We start from the raw sequence: 25409 nt of genomic DNA, 5'->3' as shown, positions 1-25409 counted from the left end.
CGGGATCGGGATCAAGTTGGGGCTGGGAATTTGCCTGAAACTGACCTCTTACCGGCTTCCTCTCTCTTCTCCATCCTGTCCTTTCCTCCTCCCCACCTCCCTCACCAGCACTCCCTCAACAAATAAAGAGCTGCGGCTGGGGTGGGGCCTTTCTTCTGTGCCTCAGCTTTGAGGTTTGTAAAATGGAGACTAAACTGTATCTATTTTTATTGTGAGGATTCGGTGAAGTGATCCTTGTAAAACCCAACACAGAGCATGACACTTAGCAAGCATTTTAGCAACAGAACTCTCACGTTGTAGCTAGCACCCTGGCACCCCCATCCCCCCCCCCAAAAAAGGCTGCATTTTCCACTTCCCACCCTAGTAGGTTGATGTAGCTGAGTAAGTCCAGGCCTGTTGGATTTGAGCAGAAGTGCTGAATGCCGCGTGCAGGTAGTGTCCCTTGAAGGTAAGGGGGAATACTCCACTCGGGCTGGCTGGAATGTGGGGGTGACAGTGGGAAGTGGCACAGCCAGCCTTGACAGTGAGGTAGAAGCAGCTCGCAGAACAAAGGGGCCCAGGACCTGGACACCCCTGAGCCACCCTACGGCCTGAAACCCCCTACTCAGACAGTTGCACAAGAGAGAAACTTCTGGTTTACGACATTGTATTCACACAGGGGCCTCTTTATAACAGGGGCCAAACCTGTGCCTTTACTTCTACGGTCACCCGGTGGAATGATTACTTGAGGAGAAAACTCTGAAATGTCTCCTAAAATAGCCCACTCCAGCACTGGAAAGAGGAGACTCTTGCTGACCTGCACCGTTTCTCTCCCTTGCCTCACTTTGTCTCTCTTTTTGCGCAAAGATGGGATAAGAATAGGAAGGCATGTTATAAGAGAGAAAATTAAGGAATGACAGCCCTAAAGAGGAGGTAAGTTCAAGTTTGCACTTGAGCTGGTAGAAATAAAGGGAAAGTAGACAGGGGTGGGTAGACCCTGCCCAGAAAACAATTGTACACACGTGCTAATTCTAGAACGCTTCTCTGCTGCCCTTTCCCTCACTTCCAAAGCTCATCAACAGGAGCGGAATGAACCTGTCACGTTCCTCCCACAGAGCCCGTCTCTGATGCAATGGCAGTTGGAGACCCTGTTGCCGATGCTGCAACACTTTGTAATTTTGTATAAAAGTCATGAAGTGATTGCTGCAATTTTTCCAAAAGCGAAAATACTCGGAAGAGATTCGTTTATTTAATTAGCGAATTGACCCCACTACTCAGTTCACGGTGTTTACTTGGTCCCTGCTACTGCCCAGGGGCAAGTTGGTGTCCTGAGGCATAGAATATGGACATTCTTTTTATTTAGAAGGGCCTGAGGCACAGGCAAGGAGGCATTAAGGAGGAAAGATGGCTTTCTGGCTTGGTCCACCCTCTAGGGCCAAGCTGTTCAACTTTAGCACTGCTGACATTTTTGATTGGGTAATTCTTTGCCGTAGGGGGCTGTCCTGTGCACTGCAGGATGTTTAGCAGTCTCCCTGGCTTCTACCCAGTAGACACCACTAACACTACCACCTTCCCAGATGTGAAAACAGAAAATGTCTCCAGACATCACCAAATGTCCACTGGGATGTAGGTGCAAATTCACCCCTTGTTCCCGACCACTGATCTAGCGTCTGGCTAGGGAGAAAGGCAGTAGAAGCAGCCCCTGAAGTTGTGATTTTAGTTTGGTTTTCATTTTCCCTAAAAACGTCTCCAAACGGTTAGGACTGGGGAACAAACAATTACGGGCCCAACTGATAGAGTGAAGCTCAAAGGGTAGCAACCATTCTCTGATCTTTAACAGAAGTCCAAAACATAGACTATCCCCCAGAGACCACTTGGAGGCCTGCAAGCAAGGGCAGTGAACATGCCTGAAAGGAAAAGAGCAGCGGAAGAAGAAAAAAGCAGATGCCCGATAGTACCTGATTTCAGTCAATAATGGCTGTCTCATTCCTTTTCTGCCAGTGACTGATCTATGGATGCCATATGATCCTGGGAAAGATATTCTTCCCTGACAATAGGTAGCTGGGGACAAAGACCCCTTTCTGCTCTTCTCTCCCCATCCCATCCAACGCAAGGATGGAATTGTGGAGCTGCAGCAGCCATTTTGCAACCAAGAGACAACAACCAGAGGTCAGAGTCTATTGAAAACCTATGGAAAGAGTCCACGTGGTGATATGGCTGAGCCAATGAACCAACTTTAGGACCACCTACCTTTACGCTTCTTGTCAAGTAAACAGTATATGTCCTATGACTTAAGCTAGGGTTAGCTGGGTTTTCTGTCATTTACAACCAAAGACATTACTAATCAATGGAAATGTTTTCAACTAAAATTAATAGGATACCCAACTAAAAATAATAATAATAAAGGCAGAAGGTATTTTCTCACCTAGCAGGAGGTCCTGAGGTAGGTAGTTGGTCTGGTGGCTGTGCAATGTCAGAGTCCTGAGTTGACTTCTATGTGACTCTCCCGGCCTTTCTGTCATGGTCACAATATTCCTGACACAGCTCCAAATGTCATGTCCACATTCAAACTGTGTTTAAGACAAGAAAGAAAGAGGCTTATCCCTCTCTTTTTATCAGGAGAAAAAAAAAATCCCCCTCAAACTCCTAGTAAACTATCCCATGGTCTAATTGACCCAAACCGGACCACATACAAAGATGATCTGGGAGAGTGAGCATTTGGCATTTTAAGTCTCTGTCATGGGAGGTGGGTTCTTCCAGAAAGGTCTCTTCCAGAGAAGGATTGTTGGGTCAGCAGACAACAGCTCTGCCACAAAATAATTGCTCATGTTATACACCCTATGATCAGAATGTATTTCCCTATTGAGGCTTCTTGTCCCATTGCATCCCTAACTGTCCTCAAAGTGGGTTGACCCAACTTCCACATAACAGCAGAAGAGAGAACTAGAGCCAATCAGTTCAGTTCTGATGGTCTTTCTCCCTGACACGTGGTATTGCATTGAAGACCGTTGCCCTGACAACAGCACCGCCCAGCCCTGCTGAGAAGCCCCATTGCCGTCTGGGAAGCCTGTCCAGGATGCACTGGTTCTCTTAGGGAGGACAATCACATACCTTAAGCACTAAGCCAACCAAAGGTGCTCCAGTCGCTGCTCCCTAGGTCAGCTCCACGTGCTTGACCTCCTCCCAGGCCCGGAGTTGGTTCCAGGTTAGCTGGCACACAGGGCCGCATGTCCCCTTCCTCTAAATGAACTCTCCTGGGGCACCTGGGTGGTTCAGTTGGTGAAGCATCTGACTCTTGATTTTGGCTCACGTCATGATCTCAGTGTCATGAGATCGAGCCCTGCATCGGGCTCCTCGCTGACCATAGAACACGCTTAATATTCTCTCTCTCTGCCTCTGCCCCTGCCCCTCCTCTGCTCATGTGCCCTGAAGGAAAGAATAAAACATGCTCAACCTCTAGCAGGGCCTCCCCTCTGATACAATCCACTGATGCATAAACAAATATGGCTCCAGAATGTAATCCTGGCCAGAGGTACCCCCTCTACAAAGGCACCTGCTACACCAGATCACAGCCCCCTGTAGATTTCCTGTAGGTCTGGCCTGTATCCTCCTGTGTAGTTCTCTTTCCTGTCCTGCCCTGGAGTCCAGAACAGCCTTCTGATCCATTCAAGACTGGCCCTTCTGAAAACTGAGGCCTTGAGTGTGCTCTCACTCCCCTGCTGGGACATCTGGAAGCTTGTGTTTGTTTTCAGAAACTGCTGCCTGATAGCTTTTTCATTGACAATGGGGACCAATTTGACATTATACATAATCCTGGATTACTGACTTGGTTAATATTTCATGATGTCTATTAGTCTTTACATTTATAGAAACATGGGCCATAAAAAATTAAAGCTTTAATTGCTTTGCTTTGGGTTTCCTTTTTTTTTTCTTTTTAAAGTTTATTTACTTATTTTGAGAGAGAAAGAGAGAGAGAGAAAGCAAGAGTGGGAGACGGGCAGAGAGACAGGGAGAGAGAATCTTGAGCAGGCCCTATGCTGTCGGTGCAGAGCCCAACACGGGGCTGGATCTCACAAACTGTGAGATCATGACCTGAGCTGAAACCAAGAGTCAGACGCTCAACTGACTGAGCCACCCAGGTGCCCTCCCTTTTTTTTTTTCTTTTTAATTTTTTATGGTTGAGAATTTTTCTCTTGGCCGAGCTGTCTTCCAAATTTGGGACCCGAGTTACTCAAAAAAATCAGGGAGTTTGGGGATACAGTCTGAGGACAGGCAGCGGTGACGCTCTAGAGTAAAGGGATGATTCAACATACTGGTTTTCTCTTGCCACAAGGACGATTGCACACCAGGAAACCAAGGCTGAATCTGTCATTGTGGAATTTCAGACCTGAGGACAGCCCAACACTAGACACCATGAAAAAGGACCCTCAGATAGCCTGGCCCTGTGCACTGGCTCCTGGGGCCAGGACCCTTTGGGTTCTTCTGCATTGATCAGGCATTTCAGATGTCTTAAGGCCACAGGCCTCAAACGTACAAGACATGGAGTAGCCTAACAGGTTAGTGCAGCCCCTGGGAGTCACCTGGGGGACTCACCTTTGCAGCTGGGCTTCCTGGGCCAACAGACTCAGGGCTTGCTCAGTGCCGCTGTTGTCTTGAGAAATAAATATTTGGTCTTTGATGTTTTGTACCTCTATCATGTATGTAACTGCGCCTCTTTATTTGGGGGGCTGGGGTGTGCCTGTATTTGACGTGGCCATTTCAAACAAATTAACTTCATTCTCTTAGCTTGGTCTCCCTGCGGGTGAACTGTCATATGAGATTGGCAATTGTGAGGATTTGCAAAGTGGAGGCTTCGGTTTATTTTTCTGAAACCATGGACCTGGGAGGTGGGGGTGGGGGGCGGGAGGCTGCTGTTCAGGGAAGAAGAGGTGCATTCTGCCCTGGTAGAAAGGCCCGGAAATCGGCCTCAAAGGCTAAGTGACCGGAAGCATAGATGTGTGAGGCAGAAGGCATGTGTTTGTGTACGTGGCAGAGAGATGTGTGACCTTCTATCCTAATAGAACAACTTTCCCAAGGAAATCACCCAATCTCTAAAGTAATTGCTAATTAGACAAAAGCGCAGTATTCTCCAAATCCTACTTGAATTACAGCTGTGACATAATAGATTCTTAGGGGAAAACAATTGTTTTATGTCCCTTCAATTTAAACTATGGAAATTACGTCATTGAAAAGAGAACATTTCTTCTTAACGTCTAAATTAAGCAAAGCTTTACCAAACCAGATTTACAGCGAGATAATACTTTTAACCGTGTAACATATAAGACTCATCATGGGTTGTCACAGATTTAGGACACCAGCCATCCAGTGCTGTGAAAGTTTCTGCGAGGACAGTACAGCATATGGAGCCTAAGCAAACCAGACATTTCGTCTCAAGGATTAATGTCTTTTTAAGCCCCGTCAGATTTGCACGACATGCTCAAATTTAACTGCTTTTCTATGTCAGCGTTTAGTATTCCATAAAACTCAAAAACCCTGGCTACACCTAATACAGGCAGCTTATGTCAGTATGCCACCCTAAAAAATACCATTATTTACTTTCATGATGTCTGGGACATCCTTTCATGTGAAAAAGAAGTGGAAACACAGCTTTAGAACATCAGCATCTCACTTCTCGGTTAGTTCGATTTCTCTCATCCGCTGAACTCCTCGAGGTATGCAAAGCAAGTCGATCCTTTAAATGGGCTCTACGCAGGAATTTGCTGGAATCGTGGGGAGCCAAACACGGCAACGTTACTTATTGTGAAAATGAGGGAGACAAGCAGAAGAAAACACATTTTGGATTATTGAAGAGCTGAATTTTGCTCCCACCAGGCAGCATGCTATTGCACCGGATTTTGTTATTGTGACACAGATGGGTCTCTGAAACCTTTTTTAATAGAACATTTATAGAACAGGAGACCAGAGACGGTCTCTGCCACGGAACGGGGAGTTAGGCAAACGGTCGGCCTTGCATAATCGCTGGGGCCTAGCTATGGCCTCCCAGGAACATTATCAAGAGAAGTGAGGGAACACAGACGTGGCACTTGCAAAACCAGATCAAGATAGCTGTCCCCTTACGTGCTCTGAGTACTGTGGTGAGCACACCTGTGGAAGGCTGGGGGCGTGGGCCTGTCAGCGAGGATGACCGACGAAGAGGGCTGGCCACGCCCTGGGGACTCAGGCCATGGGTGCAAAGGGACAAACACACTGCTTTAGAAGGAGACGCAAAGCCTTCAAGTCCAAGATGATATAGTAAACAACCACCACCACCAAGCTGGCCACAGCTGCAAGTTTCAACAGATCCACAAACCAAAGGACATCGGTATGTTCAACTTACTTCCTCTTTCTACTTTCCTCTTAATGCTCACAGGACGTGGGCCCTGGTCGACAAGGGTACAAACAGACCCTCTTCTATCTCTTCTGGTGGATCTTCAGCCCTGATGGGATTCCCAAGACAAACCTCCAGTGCTCAAAATGAGAGCCAGCCGGGGCACCCGGGTGGCTCAGTCGGTTAAGCATCCGGCTTTGGCTCGAGTCATGATCTCACAGTTTGTGAGTTCAACCGCCACATTGAACAGAGCGCTCTCTGTTGTCAGCACAGAGCTTGCTTCCGATCCTCTGTCTCCCTGTCTGTCCCTACCCCGCTCACGTGCTCACTCTCTTTCAAAACTAAATACACATTAAAAAAAAAATGAGAGCGAGCCATTTAGAAGAGTAACTCCATCTTCACTGTTATCTGGAAATACTGCGTCGAGGGTTAAGTGAACAACACACAAATACACGCTCGCACCCAGAAAAGGCAAGACTGAGCTAGGTCAACTAGTTAATCTACAAGTGCTTATCAGCAGAAGGCCAAAAACAACGGCAAAGAAAATGATTTTACTCCTGGAGCTGGCGAAGTGAAGTCTCCCTACTGTTTGAGTTTCCAATGTGTGGACTCACAGAAGTGGTCATGTTTCCATACTATTACTGAACCTTACATGAGTCTTCCCCCACAGTTCTTTTCTTCAGTATCGGTGTTTGCACTGCAGAGCGATTCACTTAGAAGATCATGAAATTTCACAGGAACAGGCAGAAGTTCACTCAGAAACACATTCACAGCGTGTCTGTAGCACAAACAGCAAGAGAACGTCGGCATCCGCCGAAAAAGGGAAACAAAAACCAGGCCACTTACTTTCCATGAAACCTTTTGGAGTCTATGTCTCCATGGCTTCCAAAAAGTCAGGCCCAAAAGGCCAAAATCGTTTCTGCAAAGGGGCTGAGGATGGTTTGTTGCGCTGAGGGAAGACACAGGAAGCCTGTGCTGAGGAACCCACCCACGTCACACCAGCAAGCGGGGGACCTCGCTCCCGGGGCCCTTTGGCTGTGCCGAAGAGGACCACCCTTTGCAGCCATGCTCAGCGGACTCGAGGCTACAGCAGGATGAAGAACCCCTTAAAAATGTTAACTCTTCTGTGGTCGAAGAATCTGGGCTCAGGTCAGCTGGTATGGCCAAGGTCATGACTGCACAAGCCTGTTCCCCCAGCTGAGCACATGGCCACCTCCCCTCCTGTCCACTTCCACATCTGGAGCCTGGGGCTGCCCTACAAAGGACCACAGACCGTGTACTGGGAGTGGAGATAGAGGAGGAGGAGAAGGGGGAAAAGAAGAGGAGGGAGAGAATGAAGATGAAGGGAAAAGAGGGGGGTGAAGGGAGAGAAAACCAGACATTATGTGCCTCCCGATGCAAGAATACACTGCCACCTAATGTCTTGCCAAAAGGATTAGAAACAAGCCTAATGAAACCTCTGATTTCAGCTGCCAAATCCCAGGAAATACACAGCACAGAGGAACACGTTGAATTGTACCATGAATAGGCAGCCAGCAAGATCCAGACTGTGAGAAACTCTGCAGGTTAAATGTTCCTCTGCTTTAGACGGAGGAGGGAAACCTGTAGATCCAATGGCACTGAAAGACAACAAACGCGTTGAAATGGCAAGACGGAACTCGAGAGACCAGGAATGCACCGCCAGGCGATGGGACTGTAAAGAAATGTCAGGAGGTGGTAACTCCATGAGTCAGGAGAGTGTTCACTTTTAGGGAAAGGGAAGGAGTGGGGAGAGGCCGTAGAGGGGCTTCTGGGGTGACTGGCAAAGCAGTGACATGAGCAGTGATTAAGGGATGGTCCCCTCACAGCTCCTAAGCTACACACCGGCTTTATGTGGTTTTCGGTGTCTTTTAAAGGGGGAGGAAGGAGAGAGAGAAGATTGTCTAGCATTTTCTCCCCTCGCAATGTGCATTCCCAGCAGCGATGAACTAGGGCATCCGGGGCCCCGAATCTGGAGCCGGCTAACAACATTTCAGTGTTTCTAGGACACCGTGAACATGGACGCATTGTACTGCGTTCCCGTATGCTACAAAGTGGTGATTCCGAGTGTGGTGAGTTGAGAGGACATGGCACCGAGATCTCCACAACACATTTTATGGACAGACGGCGTTGGCTGCTAGCTGTGGGAGGAAGGGAAGTTCTGAGAAGTAACACTTTCGCTCAGTCCTCTTTTTCTTCCTCGTGCCAGGTTCTCAGGTTTGCTAACTGAATAAACCACACAATGCCATAGCTACGACCTCGGAATTCACCCAGCTCAGTGTTCCTTATAATGCCTACCCCTCCCCCACGCCCCCGCCACCGACCAACCAGTGTCAGCATCTCTGGGGCTGGATGCTGACCTGGCCCCACGCGAGATCTGTGTGAAGTAGGGCTAGACTCGGCCTTACGCAGCCCCCCAAGTGATTCCCACACTCCCTGAGGTTTGACACCCACGGGTGTGATCCAGCATCTCTCATCAGGTGAGGAAAGAGCATCTCAGAGAGGAAGAGGGCTCCCCAAACCGTTGTTCAGGAAATTAGCACAAAACCAGGACCGGAACTGTGTTTCCCTATTCCTGCTGCCCGCTCCTCCCAGGCCTTCACTCATTCCCTGCCTCCTTCAGCCATATAAGGCCCGGGAGGTACAATTTCAGGTGGAACAGACTTAGTCCCGCCTTTATGGCGCCTACTGACAGACGAGACCGACAACAATTTTTTAAATTCCCATGATGTAGAATTACAGATTGGGATGTGTTCTGAGAGAGAAGAGCAGAGACCTGTCACGTTACTCAGGTGCACAGGGTTCACTTCCATGAGCAGGTCACATCCAAGCAGAGTCATGAGGCCGGGCGGGGCAGCTCTGAGGTCAGAGGGAATTCGGCTCGGTGGAGAGACTCAGAGAGTAGCTGGAGGACACTGAGGGCCCAAGGCCAGGGGAACATGGAGGTGGCGTCCCTGGGCGCTCCTGAAATCAACGCGTCCCCAACTGTATCTCAGCTCGGCCTGTCCATACGAATCACCTTAGGAACTTAAAAAAATATTTCTGCCCCTACCCAACCCCGTGATTGGACCGGGGTAGATCCCAGGAATTTATAAAGCTCCTCCGTTTATCCTAGTGTGCAATGAGGTTTGGGAACTTCTGGCCTAGGAGATTTGAGGAAAATGGAAATGATTGAGGCTACGTGACGAGCTGACTTTGATTTCCTGCTCAGATCCTCACCGTGCTCATTTGTCAGTGGGGACAGAAATACCTGCTTCGCGGGGTTGGAGCAGGGTTACACCAGATAAACTCTGCAAAGAACCAGCTGGGGCCTTGGTACCTTGGTATAGGCTCAATACATAGTGACTGTAATTCAGTCCAGGCCTCTGGTTTCCAGAAGGGCTATTTTTAGAAGGAAGGATTATTTTTATCACTCTGCAAAGTATCCAGTGGTTTTCGGGACAGTCTGGTTTGCACCCTTCCCAGAACAATTTGTATCCCTTCCACCCTCCACTCTTGCACCCCCCTCCCCAAGCTGAGAGCAAGAGATTTAGGGTCACGGCCGGTTTAACTCTCCACCCCACCCCCGCCCCCAGCCATGCTCTATTCCCAGCTAGCCATATGGGAGAATAATCTTTTCCCTAAAAATAGACAACGGCACAGGCTCCATCCAGATTGGATTTCACCTCTTGTTTTTAAGGCTGTCAATCTGGCAACCAGTACTGAGGCTAAATTATCTTCTTGAAAATCTTAAATGATGAGAAGAAAGCCTCAGGGGTATGAATTCTTGGCATTAGAACGGTTATATGGCAAAATCTCCAGATCTGAAAAATTGAGCAAGAGATTTGAACCACAACTATTTATTCTTGCAAAATCAGCACAGACTCCTGGACTGTTTCAGCGGGAAGGCAACACCAAGACCATGTGGTACAATGAACGACTGGAGGGGGACACGGGGGGACCCCGAATTTGCTTCTAGATATTGTCAGAATTACTTTCAGGTCTAACGTCTGGTGCCTTCATCCTTATAGGAGAGAACAAAACAGAGTACAAATTACAAGGCAGGCAGGGAGGATGTGAGTGATGGGGAGAGGGAGTGAGAAGCCAAAAGGGAAAATGGGAATGTCTGGGGTTGAGGTTTGCCCATCACCTTTCTCTCTGGACCACTGCCCCGGGTCCTCCTGTACTATTTAGGCTTCTCTGTGGATGACCCAGACTCTTCTGTGTGCTGGGAGCCTCCTTCCAGCGTCACCCTCCATAGATCCCTTCCTTTATTCTCTCAAACACGGCTGACACAAGACAGCGTGTTTACTGTCTTTACTGAGTGGCCAAGTGACAGAAGATTATGATGCAGAACAGAAAACTATAAAAACTGGACCGGTAGATTCCACCCAGTGACCCTAGAGATTATGGGCCATGAACATGTGTAAGGATTCGGGCCCCTCCATCAACATTTATGTTCATGTTCTTATAGCTATTTTTCACAGCTTTTTAATTTGTTTTTGAGAGACAGAGGGAGCAAGAGCTGGGGCTGGGGGGAGAGAGAGAAAGAGAGAGAGAGAGAGAAAGAGAGAGAGAGAGAGAGAGAGAGAGAGAGAGAGAGAGAATGAGAATCCAAGCAAACTCCATTCCCGATGCAGGGCTTGATCTCGTGAAGGTGAGATCATGACCTGAGCCAAAATCAAGAGTCAAGACACTCAACTGACTGAGCCACCCCGGTGCCCCTATATTTCCTGTTTTTTGCATTCATTTCTTCATTACCAATCAACAGTCACTTCTGGCTGTCTCCCTAGCCCGCAACCACCCACCTCCTCTACCCCGCCCCTCGTCCCCCCTCATTTAGGAGCTTGTCTCCACTCAGCCCACCCTTCTTTCATGCTCCTTCTTGTGACTAGCTTCTTCCAAGCCCAGTGACTCAAGAAACAGGATAACCCTTCCTCTCTGCATTACAGGGCATGATTTTAAGATGGGCAGGTGGACAAATGGGCCTGAAACAGGGGTGTGATGGAAAGGGCCTCATTAACGACTGGGGTTGTATCTATCGTGGGCCCAGAGGGTGGGGGGTACAGAGGTGGCTTCGGTGTTCAGCCAGCACAAGGAAAAATGAAAACGTGTGAGTATGAGAATAATACAACCCAAACGATGTTTTAGGAAGATTTCAATGCGATTAGATATGAACAATTTTGGAAAGTTATACAGGTATCCTCTTGTGCAAGAAACACTTTTTATTTAAATAAAGCTTTAAGTAATTTATCAATAAATTCATACCTCATCAGTTTGTTTTATGAATAGTAGGTAAGTGTCAGCTTATTTAATTATGAGTTATTCATGGTTTGAGATTCTTCAAACTTCCCCCAAATATATCGTTCCTTAAGGACACCTTATGTGCCAAACATTTGCCAAACGCTTCTCACGTGTTCTCATTTTCAGTTAAGAAAATTAATACAGGCACAAGATAGGCAAGTAACTTGTCAAAGGCCACACAGCTAGAAAGTGGGCAGGCTGGGATTCTGAATTCTTATTGACGGACATCAGTAACTGGGACTAGGTTGTGGTTACCTGGAAAGGCAATTCTGGGGTGAGCCTGGAGTTGGTGCTATGGGGAAGACACGGCCAATGAAAGGTTAGTAGGGTCTCTGATGCCTTCCGAAGAAAGTTGGCATGCATACCCCACAGAATTAATCCCTACAGCCCCTGTTCAAACACAAAGAGCGTGTGCAGTATGGCTCTGGGGTGAACTGGAAGTTTTCTTTAAATGTATCCGAAAGAAAAAGAACCAGCTCAAAGCAGACGGGTCAAGACCAGTCAAGAGCCCAAGGAGAATACAAAGTCCTGCTTGGTACTAGTGGATAATAATCTTGTAGCCTCTAGCCAGGCCTGTCTAAACGTCCATCTGCAGCCCAGACTTTTGAGTGGGGCCTCACTTGGTTTTGTTTTTGTTTTTTTATGTTTGGTGTTTTTTTTGAGAGAGAGAGACAGAGCATGAGTGGAGGAGGAGCAGAGAGAGAGGGACACAGAATTCGAAGCAGGCTCCAGGGTCTGAGATGTCAGCACAGAGCCTGACACAGGGCTTGAACCCACGAACCACGAGATCGTGAACTGAGCTGAAGTTGAATGCTTAACCAGCTGAGCCACCCAGGTGCCCCATCACTAGGTTTTCAGAGGTGCTCATGGGCGGGCAGATGTGGCTGGTGGAATAATTGCAACCCAGACCCTGGTGGCCCCTCCAGCTCAGGGTCTGCCCTGTCAGTTTTGCCCACATCAGTCCAGTGCAAAACTGAGCCCCTTTGCCAGTTTCTACCGTATACAAAATTAAAACTCATTTGCACCAAGAACAGTCTGAAGTCAGCCACTGTTGTGAATATAAAAACGTGGTGGGAAACTGTAACCCAGATGTCCATCAATAGATGAATGGATATACACACGTAATGGAATATTACTCATCCATAAAAAAGCATGAGATCTTGCCATTTGCAACAACATGGATGGAGCTAGAGGGTATAATGCTGGACAAAATGAGCCAGTCAAGGAAAGACAGATACCATATAATTTCACTCACATACAGAATTTAAGAAACGAAACAAATGAACAACATAAAAAGAGACAAACCCCAAAAACAGTCTTAACTATAGAGAACTGATGGCTACCAGAGGGGAGGCAGGTGGGGGGGGGTGGGCAAAATAGGTCAAGGGGATTAAGAGTATACTTATTGGGGTGCCTGGCTGACTCAGCATGTGCAACTCTTGATCATGGGGTTGTGAGTTCGAAACCCACACTGGGTATAGAGATTACTTAGAAATAAAATCTCAAAAAAAAAAAAAAAGAGTGCACTTATCGTGATGGGCACTGGGTAATGTAGAGAACTGTTGAGTCACTCTATTGTACACTTGAAACTCACAGAACACTCTGTGTTAACTGTACTGGAATTCAGAAAAAGGGTGGTGGAGCTGGACCCAAATGCACACACGTCTTCCCTCACTGTCCTCCCCTCTCCCTCTCAGGACCAACAGAAACCTCTTTTGTCCTTCACCTCAGTGCTTGACTATGATGTCCCTGGGGACTTAACTCTCCTTCCCAAGAGACAGATCTAGTGATTCCTTCCCAAACAATCTGGTATTCTCTCCAAGATGAAGCTGGGATTCGAATAGAAGCTCTTTACCTTACAACGTAAATGTGGCTGGGAAATTTGACAAGGGAAAGCTTTTGCGCAGCCCAGAGATCTGACTGGTTTCATCTAAAAACTGGGGGAGAAAAAAGTTTATCCACAAAAAGGCTGAGAAATTCACATTTGGGCCGCTGTTAATTTCAAAGTGCTGACCAGGAGCTTGTAGCTGTGCCATGTTTCAGTGGACCACACTCTTCATCACATTGCATTTTGCTCAAGTTGCACTGCAGTCTGGGGTAAGGGCCTAATTTCTTTTATATATATATACATATATATATAATATATATATATAATATATATATATATATATATAATAATATAATTATTATATATATACATATATATATTATATATATACATATATATATAATATATATACATATATATAATATATATACATATATATATAATATATATATACATATATATAATATATATACATATATAATATAATATATATAATATATATATACATATAATAATATATGTATATATTATATATATACATATAATTATATGTATATATTATATATATACATATATATAATATATATTTTATATATGTATATATATTTATATATATAAATAAATATTTTTATTTTCATATTTATAAAAATAATATAAATAATATAATGAATATAATAAAATATATATAAATAAAATAAAATATATATAATAAAAAATAAATATTATAAAAATATAATAAATAATATAAAATATTTTATATTTTTATATAAATATATATTTATTATTTATATATTATATATAAATATAAATAAATAAATATTATATATGTATATATATGTATATGTATATATATGTGTAAATATATAAAATATTTTTAAAAAATAAAATATGTTTAAAAATAAATATTAAAATATATACATATACATATATACATATACATACATATGTATATGTATATATATATGTGTGTATATGTATATATATTTTAATATTTATTTTTGAGACAGAGACCGTGTGGTTTGTGGAAGAGCAGACACAGACACAGAATCCAAGGCAGGCTCCAGGCTCTGAGCTGTCAGCACAGAGCCCAACACGGCTCTTGAACCCATGAGCTGTGAGATCATGACCTGAGCTGAAGTAGGACGCTTAACCAAATGAGCCACCCAGCCACCCCTAAAGGCCTAATTTCTCAACGTGAAATTCAGAGATGCCAGAATATTCTCTCACTTGAACACAGGGGTCATTTTCTCCCTGCTTCCTGTTTTGCCTTCATCTTTGACAGTCTAGATTCCGCTGAGGAATTAGCCCTTGTATCAAAAGTCCGTCCACACTGCTGTCTATTGTTCTCTTTCAAATCTAAAGTTTGAAAGTGCTACTTGCCAGTGGCAGGACTGAGGCCATACAGGAAGTGGCCTGAGTTCCCAGCACTGGTGGGGGCACCGATAGTCAACCAGTCACTCAGGACCTCCTCACCACCCCCCTCTTGCCCACTCTGAGCTTTCCATGCTCACCCCTTCATTTTCCCCTTTCAAACAAATTAAAAGCAAGCAAAAATGGTAAACTCCTTTTTCAGATTTAAATTACTTTAATGGAAATAGCAGAATCTTCCTTCTCCATCTTCTACCAATGCTGGTCTCTAAAGATGTGGCTACTGCTTCCCTTGGTGAGTGCCTTTACTTCCAATCCAAGATATTTATAAAATAAAGACCATGTCTTTATTTCAATATCTGCTATACACAATACAAGTTTAATTCTGTTACCCCACATGCTTTGCCCTTTCTGGACCTCAGTGCTCTGAGCTGTAAAATGGGCACAATAATAATCACCTGGAGGCTCATGGCAAATTAGAAATGAGACTACATATGTAAAGCATAGCTTCCCAAAATAGTTGGCCTTTAATAATTCTGTTATGCCTTGCCTTTTCTTCCTTGGATTTAGAGGACTGAATATAGCCTCTTTTTGTCAGCTAAAGCCCAACACCCTGGCCTGGGTAACCTTTCTGCTACCTGTGGGAAGACTTTGGGAGGCTTTAGGAAGGTCTACTGGAGCTTGGAAGCTTTTGCCTCCCTAAAGCCCAAGATCAAAAGTCAGGAGAAGGCAGGGCAGCCCTGTAAGTCTGAGCTTATGTGCAGTAAGAGAACCTCAGACCCACACATGTGGCCAATCACTCATTCATTCAACAGCATTTGTGATCCCCTCCATGGTCAAAGGCATAGGGCTAGTTGCTACGAGACAGAGCTGTTTGTTTGTTTTTTTTAATTTTTTTTTCAACGTTTATTTATTTTTGGGACAGAGAGAAACAGAGCGTGAACGGGGGAGGGGCAGAGAGAGAGGGAGACACAGAATCGGAAACAGGCTCCAGGCTCCGAGCCATCAGCCCAGAGCCTGACACGGGGCTCGAACTCACGGACCACGAGATCGTGACCTGGCTGAAGTTGGACGCTTAACCGACTGCGCCACCCAGGCGCCCCCAGAGCTGTTTTTTAAAGGCACATTCAGGGCTCTACCAGCTCCCACTGATATAGCCCATCATCCCACCCCTCTCGGGCACGAGGCACACTCAGGTTCAAATCCCAGCCTCACCACTTGGCAGATGTGTTGTTTTAGACAAACTACCTCAACTTTCTGAGCTTCATATCCTCACCTTCAACTCCCCTCCCACCTTCTGCAACTCCACGTGGACCTTAAAAATCACACTGCACCTTTTTCTACCGACTACTTTCCTGTGAATCTCCCAGTTTTGTTTTGTTTATTTTAGATATTTCCTGGAAAATCCTTCCTGCTTTTCAAATTCATCCGAAGCACAGAGAACAATGCGTGGCATCCAGTGAGTGAGAGATAGATACCGTAAGAAGCAGGGGAGAGCGGAAGCATCAGGAACAGAGCGCCCAGGGGCCTCAGCAGGACCCAGGGGCGATTGCACTCGGGACAGTGCTGGATCCTCTCTTGGCATGGAGCAGCTTTCAGGGAGCAGTCAGTCCACTGCTAGGTGGGCAGGTGACATCGGGAATCCCAGCACCGCTGGCCTGGCCCTTGCCGCTTAACAGACAAACGTGGCTGTCAAACCCAGCTCCGTTTCTTAATACTGTAGCATCCACTTAGTGACCTGGGAGGGGGAGGCCATCCAGATCCAGCTCTCAAGCCACTGGCTTTCAGCATAAAGGAAACTTGTTCCTCAGCCCAAATCATTAAGGAACTGATAACAATCTGTTGCCAAGGTAGCTATTCTTCCAAGATGGTCAAACAGAGAAATTACTCAGATAGTCAATGGTGATGTAATTTTGAACCCGGTGGCCATCTGGCATCAGGTCAAGAAGCAGAGCCAAAAGCCCATGCGCATTTTTTTCTTCGCTTGCGATTTTCCTAAGAGCCCGGGCATGGGAAACTTGTCCACACCCCCTTGGCCCTTACAGCCAGAGGGAGCAGCAGTATTTGTCACTATGCCTGGGAAAGAGAAGAGGTCCTCTGTGGAACAACTCGAGAAGTCCCCGTGCCAAAGTCCCCCTCTTCCAGCCCTTGTCAATGCTGCCTGCAGAGGGGAGCCCAGAGAACAGCCTGTCAGCTCTTTTCAGGGCTGAGAAAGTCAGGCTTTCTGTCGCCTTGGCTGGACTGAGGGACTTGGATCGCTGGTCGTCAGCCCAGGATTTACACAGAGAGGAGCAAAGAGGGATGGGAAGCATCAGACCTTTCACTGATTGGGAACCAGGGACTCAGAGCTGGAAGAAACCTTCCAACGGCCGCCCCGTTCCCTCAGTTGATGAGAAATGGAGGCCCGTCAGAGTCACACAGCTCAGCGCCCAGGGCTCCTGCCTGCCCAGAGCCAGAAGGTCTGAGCAGATCGGGCACCAGCCTGGCTTCTCCAGGGGCTGGACCATCACTGCATCAGCTTCGCCCTGTTGCTGGCTCCTCGCAGCAACTGTGCTGCTCCCGACCGTCAGCCCCAGTAAAAGAGCAGATTCGTTTCCAAACTCCCCATCCACCCCCATCCAGCTGCCCACGCGGCCCGCTGCGACTCCGCCGCCAGCCAGCCCTTTCTGGCTCAAGCACCCACAGGGATTCAGGTTCCGGGAAGAGCGACTCCAAACGCTTCAGGACGTCATAGCGGAAAGAGAAAGAGAACAGCCAGAGTAGGGCTCAAAATCTGACTCTGCCACTTTCTCACGCTTGATGCTGGTCAGGTTATTTACTTTTTCTGAGCTTTGATGATCTCGGTAGTAAAATGGAGACAATAATATGTTCCAAGGAAGATTGTAAGAATTAAATGAGAATGTGTGGAGCACACAGAGTCTCACTCACGTCTGGCACACGTTATGCCCAGGAACTGGCAGCTGCTTCTCTTTGGGATCTTCCACCTTATGGGGTGGGGTGGGGGTGTCCCTTGATGGGTCCCTACATGAGCCTTCACTTTGGTCATTTACTGCCTTTCTTTGTGGTCCTGGCTGTCACTGATCCTTAATGCTTGCTGAACACCTGCTGCGTGTAGACCCTTGTTGGGTGCAGAGGATGCGGCCACCACTCAGTCCCGCTTCCTGCCCCTTACATGCTCATGGCCAAATGAGAAGGCAGAGAAAGAAGTCAAACACAGAGCAGCAACTTTGCAGGCAGAATGGGTACAAATGTGGCCTGGAGAAGTCAGGAGGAGGGGTCATACACTTCATGATTTGAGTATTATCTAATCTCCTTTCCTGTTCTGGCAAGACTATGGTTCTCCTCCCCGTGAAGAAGACCCAGGGCTGGAGTTAAGAGCAAGAGTTGCTCTGATGGGCTCCATCGCCTGGACTCAAGTCCTGAAAGACACTGTCTGAGGGGAAGCCGGAATCAAGAACTAAGACGACTGTCAGTCCTGAGCCATGTTCCCAAGGAGGTGCCGAGAGCCTGAGGCAAGGATTCAGTGTATCTGATTTATTGAGGAGGTCTTCTCCAGACGAGGGAGTGAGGGAGGAAGGGCAAGGCAGGGATGTGGTCTCAGCTGGTGTCTAACTTCAACCTTCCCAGGGGGAGCTCTGGAGAAAGAATTGTCACTTGGAGTTGACTCCACAATAAGACGAGAAGGCCAGACTTTTATACTCTGTGTCCATCAGTCATGAGTTGGGTTTTGAAGAGGGGTTGGGTGCCCCTGAGTGGGGTGGTTCCTGCTGGGCTAAAGATAATTTGGGAGGAAGTGGGCAGCTCCGAGCCTTCAGCACCCCACAACCACAGCTTCTGGAAAATAGATGCACTGGCCCGCTGTGCTGTCCAGTTAGAGGTTTCAGCCCAAGGAGGCTGGACAAAGGCAGAACCTGGTAGGGACAGCCACATGGAAACTGAATATAGAAGGTTCTGGAATTGCAGAAAAAGAGGACTTGAAATGTTGGACAGTGTGTGAGAGAGAGTGTGAGAGAGAATACTAACTCTAGCAGCTTCTACTGAGCTTTCGTTGAACACCAGCTCTTGTGCCGTATCTTGTAAATAGGACCTCATTTAATCTTCCCCCAGACCCTACAAAGTACCCATCTTGTATGTGAGGAAACAAAGGCTCAGAGAGGTTAAGTCTGTTGCCCCAGTTCACCAGAGCCAGAGCCGGGAATTGAACCCAGATCCTCGTTACTCTCAATTGGCATTCCTACACTTCTTGCCGGGGCCTTGATCTTTCTTTAGCTGGTCCCAGGCTGTTTCCAGACGTGGTGTTTGCAGCCAGCGCCCTTGAGGGATGAGATCACAGCTTCCTCCCGGATACAGACGAGCCTGCTAGAAGGTGGTGGGTTCCCCAAGTCCACCGCCCCTTCCCTGGGGTGGGGGGGACGTCTATCTAGACTCACATGCACAGCCCCAGCGGGCCTGGGGGCTCAGGGAACCGATCGGTTGCTCTGGATCCCGCTGTCGCCGGCAGTCACAAAGCCTCCGGTCCCTGTCTCAGGAGGCTTCTGTCAGCACCCACGCAACTGTGGCAGGCTGCTTCATTACCTTACAGCTAGGGAAAATCTCAGCCCCTTCACAGCCCTCGGCATCTGGCATTAGTCACTCCCACTTCCAGCCACCACAGCCTCCTTAGTGAGCCCACAAACGCACAGAAAATTTTTTACCTCAGACTCGTACACCCAGAATATCCCCTGGTCTCTCCATCTGTCTCACTTCTTTCCACTGTCAAAGCCAAATGGCACCTCATTGCTATTTACTCGTATCACGTGTCCTAATGGGATTCCAGGCCTCCCGCCTCAGTTTGGAGGTTCCCCCCAGCGGAGTCCACAAAACCCTTTGCCATTTGCCCCTCGGGCTGTTATGGCCTCAGCTCGGAGATCTCTCAGTGCAGCAAAACCTGACTTCTTTCTCTTCCCAAAGCTCTTTCGTGCTGTTCCTTCTTCTGCAATTATCCTTCATGGTCTTTGTCTGACTCGGTCTTTAAGATTTAGTTCCAGAGATACTTCCTCCAGAAAGCCTCCCCTATAGTCTAGCTCGCTCAGCTGGGTCTTTGTCCCCTACGGTGTTTCCCCCCGCCCCCGCATGTCACACAGAACAGCATCAGCTGGTACCACAAGTGCTGGCTGACTTGGCTGTGCTTCCAATAGTGGGAGCTCCTTGGAGACAAGAATTGTATCTGGCTCATTCTGATATCGGTGCTTAGCAGGAGCGGTGCCCAGAAATATTTCTTTAAAAGAAAAAAAATGAATGAATGCCCACCTTCTGCATAAATAACCTCCCTGACCACTTCTGACCCAAATGATCTCATTCCTCCAACCTCTTAACTCCTCCGAGCTCCCCCCGGGACTGCTGTTAGGACAGTGTATGTATGGGGATGAATCGGCATTTCTCACGTGCACCCCTTAGAGGGTCAAGACCGTATCTTCTCTTTGTTCAGACAGATCTTAGGGGTCATTGTGGAGTTTTTCCGGCTTTCAGTTTTATAGATATATCATTTTTAAATCCCTAAAAACCTAACCCAATGATAGCAAAAAGAGTCACGGAATATATTCAATTTTATTCGGGTTAATGGGTGGATTTCTATCCAGCTCTGAGCACATGCTAATTCGCGTGTCTATTTCTAACGTAATAACTGAATCAATCTCCTAGGAGAAGAGAAGGGCACTCTTTCTCACTTCCCTCTGCCCGTTCACTATCTCTGAGCGGGTTTCAGGAAGTGAATTTATTTAAGATTCGACAAATATTTATCAAGCATCCAATAACATTCCCACCCCCGGGCACCTGGCCGGTGTCCCAGGCAGTGTATTGGCAGCGAGCGCAGCTCTCTTGACTTATAGGTCGGAGACTGAGCAGATCCCCACTGCAGCATGGACGGGCAAGCTGCCAAGTTTGGTCGATTGGAAAGTCCAAAAAGATCATGAATAAACATATAGGCGGATGGATGGCCTTTTGACAGCTACGCTTCAAATGCGGTGTGTGCTGCTCCTTCTCGACTCATCGGAGCACCCAGGGGCAGTCTGAATGCTCAGCGGCTCAAGTCAGGGAGGGCTCCCTCCAGGCAGCAACGGAGGGCAGGGGGGCTGTAAATAGTCATCTGGCAGAGCTGCTCCCGTGGAACGAGGCAGACGGGGCCTGGTGAGGAGACAGCCAGGCTTCCCCTCATCAAGCCACTGGAAATCCCTTTCAAATTTCAGTTTGGTTCCTTGCGAAAGAAAGCCAAATTTGTGCACTCTTTTGTCCCTTCCAGAGGCAGGATGAAAAATAACGTGTTGAAGAGCCCAGCTCTTCTTCACCACCAGCCTGGTGGGGCCCTGTGCATTCTGTGGGCTGAGACCCACGATCTGCACGTGCCTGGTAAAATTTGGAGAAGGTGGTGGTTCGGTTAAGAGCAGGAGTGTGGTTCGACTGGGTGGTCATAGCGTTCAAGCTGCAGTTTACCGGTGACCGAATTTTTCCCATTTGTAAATCAGAAGCAGTGAAACTTCGGGCGCCTGGGTGGCTCAGTCGGTAGAGCGTCCAACTTCAACTCAGGTCATGATCTCACAGTCCGTGAGTTCGAGCCCCACGTCGGGCTCTGTGCTGACAGCTCAGAGCCTGGAGCCTGCTTCGGATTCTGTGTCTCCCTCTCTCTCTGCCCCTCCCCCGCTCATGCTCGCTCGCTCTCTCTCTGTCAAAAATAAATAAACATTAAACAAAAAAAGCAGTGAAACTTCCTCTCTGAATCACGCTTTGGCCACATGATGGATTCTACCCCTCTTGAAACTGCTACTCTTTTTGACATACCCCTCAAACCTGTGTGTACCTTTCCCAATATACTCCCCAGTCCCAAGAAGAGGTGTACTGGCCTGTAATCTGTGTTCCTGGGAGACTATTTTGCCAAACGGGGTGAGTACCTGGTCCCATTCATCTCTGTATGATGGAGACATGTTCTTTCTCGCTTCTCACTCCTAACCAGCTGGAGATAACTTCTCTTTGCCTACTCATAGTTTCCCTTTTCCCTACCCCCTGAAAAGAGTTTAGTCTTTACTGGCCAAGTTATCGAATGATTGTGATAACACTGGAAACATGGGTAGAGAGAAACAGGTCCCGAGCTGTAGCAGGAAACTGGACACCGGGTAGACTTTAGACAGAATTTGACAACTGAGATGTTCTGGGGCATCTACCTACTAGCTGCTAGAAAAGAAAGAAAAGAGATTTTGAAAGGGTTGGAGGAGGTACAGATGTGTTCCTCATTAATATTCCTTAATTCTTTTTGTAAGCAAAAAATTATTATCTGGTTTTAATTAATTTAAAAAAAATTTTTTTTTCAATGTTTTTTATTTATTTTTGGGACAGAGAGAGACAGAGCATGAACGGGGGAGGGGCAGAGAGAGAGGGAGACACAGAATCGGAAACAGGCTCCAGGCTCCGAGCCATCAGCCCAGAGCCTGACGCGGGGCTCGAACTCACGGACTGCGAGACCGTGACCTGGCTGAAGTCGGACGCTTAACCGACTGCGCCACCCAGGCGCCCCTGGTTTTAATTAATTTTAAACTGTGTATTTTAAAATGTCTTGGTACACGAAATGAACCATCTAAAGCCCCCAAACGTATTGGGGTTTCACCCATATCTTTAGCACCGAGGACAGTATCTGACACACACCTGTATTTCAAATGGTGGTTGGAATGACTGCCTGAGCACAGTGGCGGGGGAGGGGGAGAAAATGCTCTACTGCATCTCTCGTCGGAGCCACCCCATCCCCATCCTCCCTCGCAGACGGTGATGCCCAAATGAAGAGAGCTGTGTAGAAAGGTACAGAGATTTGGGGGCTATGCTCAATTTGGCAATAGATCACTCTAAGGGTGTATTTTCAGCTCTCAATAATTCCCTGGAGCTGTCCTTCTATTACATGATAGTGGCCTCTCTGGCCACACGGTTCATCTAAACGAAAACAATCAGGTACTCTCTTTTTGGAGCTTGGGATGGAGACTAAGGCATTGGTCTCAGCCTGGGCTGGCTGGTTAGCTCAGACAAAGCAGTGAAATCCATCTGTAGAGAGAGCAGGAAAGGATGGAGAAATGAAAGAGGGGCCAACAAAGAGGTCTGTGTACCCAGGGCACTCTGAAATTGCTTTCCAATAAAAGTCGATTGTGGCCGAAGCTAGTTTGACACCATAAGAAAGCAGAAAGACAATCTACAGAATAGGAAAAGTATTTGCAAATTGTATGTCTGATAATATTTGCAAAGCATATATCTGATAACAGACTTGTATCTAGAATATATATAGAAAACTTACAACTCAACAATTGTTTTTAAAAACCCATGACTCGGGGCACCTGGATAGTTCAGTCAGTTAAGTGACCAGCTATTGGTTTTGGCTTGAGTCATGATCTCAAGGTTCAAACCCTGCTGACAGAATGGAGCCCTGCTTGGAATTCTCTCTGATTCTCTCTGCCCTTCACCCACTCGTTCGTTTGTTCTCTCTCTCTCTCTCTCACAAGTAAATAAATAAACCAACAAACAAACCCCATGACTTAATTTAAAAAATGAGCAAGGATCTGAATAGATACTTCTCCAAAGATATGCAAATGGCCAACAAGCATATGAAAACATGCTCCACATCATTAGCCATCAAGGAAATGAAAATCGAAACTACCATGAGATACTACTTCACACCCACTAGAGTGACTAAAATAAAAAAGACAATTGTTGGCAAGGATGTGGAGAAATGGGACCTCATACACCACCGTTAGGAATATAAAATGCTGCAACCACTTTGGAAAACAGCGTGACAGTTCTTGGAAAGGTTAAACATAGTTCCCATTTGAACCAACTGAAAACTACATCTCCATAAAAACTTGTCCAAAAATGTTGACAGCAGCATTATTCATAATAGCCAAAAGGAGAAACAACCTAGAAGTCCATCAACTGACAGATAAATAAAATGCTGTGTCTCTATACAGAAAAATTTGTCCATTAAAAAGGAATGAAGTAGAAGACATCCAGATGGCCAACAGGCACATGAAAAGATGCTCAATGTTGCTCCTTATCAGGGAATGCAAATCAAAACCACACTCAGATATCACCTCACGCCAGTCAGAGTGGCCAAAATGAACAAATCAGGAGACTATAGATGCTGGAGAGGATGTGGAGAAACAGGAACCCTCTTGCACTGTTGGTGGGAATGCAAATTGGTGCAGCCGCTCTGGAAAGCAGTGTGAAGGTTCCTCAGAAAATTAAAAATAGACCTACCCTATGACCCAGCAGTAGTTCTGCTAGGAATTACCCAAGGGATACAGGAGTACTGATGCATAGGGGCACTTGTACCCCAATGTTTATAGCAGCACTCTCAACAATAGCCAAATTATGGAAAGAGCCTAAATGTCCATCAACTGATGAATGGATAAAGAAATTGTGGTTTATATACACAATGGAGTACTACAGGGCAATGAGAAAGAATGAAACATGGCCCTTTGTAGCAACGTGGATGGAACTGGAGAGTGTGATGCTAAGTGAAATATGCCATACAGAGAAAGACAGATATCATATGTTTTCACTCTTATGTGGATCCTGAGAAACTTGACAGAAACCCATGGGGGAGGGGAAGGAAAAAATAAAAAAAGAGGTTAGAGTGGGAGAGAGCCAAAGCATGAGAGACTCTTAAAAACAGAACAAACTGAGGGTTGATGGGGGATGGGAGGGAGAGGGGGGTGGGTGATGCGTATTGGGGAGGGCACCTTTTGGGATGAGCACTGGGTGTTGTATGGAAACCATTTTGACAATAAATTTCATATATTGAAAAAAAAAAAGAAAGTCAGATAAACTTAAAAAAAAAAAAAGGAATGAAGTGCAGATACATGGTACCACATGAATGAACCTTGGACGTAGATGGCTGAGCTAAAGAAGCCAGGCACAAAGCACCATAAATTGTGCAGCTCCATTTAAAGGAAATGTCCAGAATAGGCCAATTCAGAGACAGAGAGCAGATCTGTGGTTGCCTAGAGCTGGGGGTGGGAGAAGGGGGAATGAGGAATGACTTTTTTTTTTTTTTTTTTAAATAAATCATTCGTTGAGCACTTAAATGTGCTGGGTACCATATTGGATACTCTGCCCACACAAGCTCCAGTCTTAACCTTTCTACAGGGTCACTATCCCCATCTCCCAGTGAAGGTGTGAGGCCCATAGGAGTAAATCCCAGGCTGGTGAATGTGAATCTGGGAGCTGACCCCAAGCCTGGCTCCATCTGCCACACTCTGTCCACCTGCAAGTTATTGCAAGCAACCTTTCCTTTGACAAGGACTTTTGGTCGTCTACCTCCTTTGCTCCAGCCCATACTGACATTTCTGCCGGAAAGTTCACTTCTTCACGTTATTATTTCAATTGGGCAGTTAAAACTTGACTAAAGAATCCAAGGCATAGAAAACTCAGAAAAAAAGCAAAATTCTTCTCAAAAGGATATGTAAGATGTGAATAAAGTGAAAGACCAGCTAACTGAATAAAAAGATTGAATATGGTAAGGCTAGCAATTCCCCCCAATTAATCCATATCATACACTTA

General features: G+C 46.6%; 1 long non-coding RNA gene across 3 annotated transcripts in view; it reads right to left on the bottom strand.

The window, feature by feature from the left end:
* Positions 1–25409, bottom strand: part of LOC123383959 — an 89347-nt gene that overhangs the window by 55111 nt on the left and 8827 nt on the right. For all 3 annotated transcript variants that reach the window (XR_006594409.1, XR_006594411.1, XR_006594410.1), the window contains exon 2: positions 2405–2549. This is a non-coding gene — a long non-coding RNA (uncharacterized LOC123383959). The remainder of the gene's footprint in view (positions 1–2404; positions 2550–25409) is intronic.

Source organism: Felis catus, chromosome A2 (assembly GCF_018350175.1).
Source record: "Felis catus isolate Fca126 chromosome A2, F.catus_Fca126_mat1.0, whole genome shotgun sequence".
In the NCBI taxonomy this organism is placed as follows: domain Eukaryota; kingdom Metazoa; phylum Chordata; class Mammalia; order Carnivora; family Felidae; genus Felis; species Felis catus.
The sequence above is the reverse complement of the archived record's forward strand: the minus strand, read 5'-3'. Positions and strand labels throughout refer to the sequence as shown.